The sequence below is a fragment of the Eurypyga helias genome, unplaced genomic scaffold, assembly GCF_000690775.1.
Source record: "Eurypyga helias isolate BGI_N326 unplaced genomic scaffold, ASM69077v1 scaffold30168, whole genome shotgun sequence".
In the NCBI taxonomy this organism is placed as follows: Eukaryota; Metazoa; Chordata; class Aves; order Eurypygiformes; family Eurypygidae; genus Eurypyga; species Eurypyga helias.
In genome coordinates, this window is record NW_010266978.1 from 20,037 (window position 1) to 22,653 (window position 2,617).

Sequence of the window (2,617 nt, forward strand, 5' to 3'; positions counted from 1 at the left end):
TCCAAAAGAATATAAATGTATAATTTACAGAAGAAACTGCTATATTCTTTTTCATCTGTAGTCAGCCCATGGCTCAAAATGAACCTTTATGATGTTGGGGACCCCAAAAGAGGGCAAATAATTGAAAACCAAGGAGAGGCTGGCACTGGTTTTCAGAAAAGAAGATGTAATTGCACTGCATTGCCAGAAAAATCAACGCCTTACTGTTTCAGCTTTACTTGATATTGGCATTTTTTTCATCAAGGAGTATGGAGCGTTCCCCATGCTCACATAGGAAGCAAGTCTATAAACTTCCAAAGGCTAACTGCTATGAAAGCAGATCTGTGGCAGCTTCCTGGCTATCCAACATTACCTGGGGAGAGGAATGCACTTTACAGACTGGCATAATAAAATAGGGAGAGAGGAGGGATGGCAAGACAATGGGAGTGAGACTATCCAGAGATTCATACTGCAGACAGGACGTTATAATCAAACATTTTTATTACGGGCAAATACAAGATTTGTCAGAAGTATATTATTTTCCTAGCCTGTTTATTTTCTCAAAGGTTATGTGGCTCACATCAAAGATTAATTTGGAGGATCATCTCTGACTCCTGAATGCAATTATGTTTTCCCACAGAGAAGATTATCCTTTTGTCTGATAAGGAATTCTCTTGCTGGGAAAAAAACCCCAAAACTCAATCAAACAAAACTCAAAATCACTCTGAACTAGTATCCCAAAACAACAGCAATTAAAAAAAAAAAATCTGTTAATCACAGAAACAACAATACACCCTAAGCACTAACTAGTCTCTTTTCTTTCCAGCACTTTCAGTGATTTTTGGTTCCTCCTGTATTAGTTTCTCCTAAAACTTAGATTTTTTTCAAGAATTCCAGTCCTCTAGTCTTTCACTCTCATTCATCCAATCTGCCCAAAACGTCTGGCAGAGCCAACCTGCTGTACACTTAGAGCAAAAGAAGTTTTGCTTAAATAATGGTTATAGCTTTTTACTGAAATTGCTGATTTTGACTGATTTACATATGTACTACTGCTGGATATGTAATATTAAGCAGTGCTGGGAAAAATTCCCCGTGAATAACACAATATGTATTGTAAAACTTTCAAAATACACAGCAGATCGTAGAATTCTTGTTTCAAGTAAGTTATTCCCACAGACAACCAGATTTTTGCTTAGTTTTTGCAATTTGACTTGCAGGGCACACTGAGGCTTCAATTCAGAATGCCCATCCTTTTGATGTTACTTCTGTATGAGTATGACTTACACATATCTAAAGTCTACTTAACAACTGTCAGTTAAAAGTCAGACCAAGTCACTGCTTGTTTCAAGAGATTGCTGCTGTGCATGTGGTGCTCCCCCACAGACATCAAGTGGTAACTCGTAATTCTCAGTCTGGGAAAAAGCAGATGTGAGGAAATCCTAACTCATAGGATGCACAAAATGCAGTGGGCCGCTGTCTGTGCCTGCTTCCATGCTGCTCAGAGCATCATAGAATAAACCATGTTAGACAGGACCTCAATAGGTCCTGCCCAGAATGGGGTCAGCTCTGTAATCAGACCAGGTTGCTGAGGGCTTTAGCGAGTTAGGTCTTGAAAACCTACAGGAATGCAGGTTCCTCCTCACAGTTGCTGGGGGCCTGCTGTTGGATCCTGCACCCCAGAAAGCATCCTGCTCCAGCCTGAAGAGGTCCTGCACAATTGGCTTCCTCTCAAGAAGTGTCCCAGCCCTTGACCATCTTGCTTGTCTGCTGCTCTTTTCCATCTACATTTTTCTTGTACTGGGGGAAGAAAAGGGGCGCCAAAACTGGACACAGTATTTAAATGCACATAACAAAGCATTAAACAGAAGACAACAGTCATTTCCCTCAACCTGCTGGGCGCTCTATTGCTTATGAAACCCTCCTTGTTGGTCCTTTCGACTCTTTGGTGCCAGGGCACACTGCCGGCTTAATGCCCTGGTTGCTGTCTTCCACTGTCCCCTCCACGTCCACAGAGTTGCTCCCCAGTTGCCAACCCCCAGACTGTATTATTGCCAGGGGCACTAGGAGGAGGTTGTCCTTAAACATGCCAGCTTTCCTGAGCTCCTTCATTCTCTAGAGCTGCCTCCTATGGCATCTCACTTACCAGTTCCCCGAATAAGACCAAACCTGTTGTCCCAATGAACTGGGTCTGTACTGGGCTACTTGCACTCCTCAGGACCCTGATCTCACCACAACCACCAAGACTGCCTTTTTTGACATTACATCCCCACATCAGTTCTTCCCTATTTGTAATAAATCCAGCTGCACGTAAGCCCTGGATGGCCCATCCAGTACCTACCTGTATCAAACAGATATCCCTCACGTTGTCCAGAAATTTATCCTATTGCTTAAGTCCTGCTTTAGGGCCCTTCCAGCAGATGTTAGTGAGGCTGAGGTCTCATAAGAACCGGAGTCAGTAATCCAGAGGCTTTCTTCAGTTGTTTAGGGGCTTCATGCATCTTGTCACCCTAGTCAGGGGTCCGTAGCACACTCCCACCACTGCACCATGTTTTGTGGCCTCTCCTCTGACCTTCACCCATGAGCTACTCCTTCACATCATGGGCAGGCCTTCTCCTTGTCTTCCCTACTGTGTCCTTCC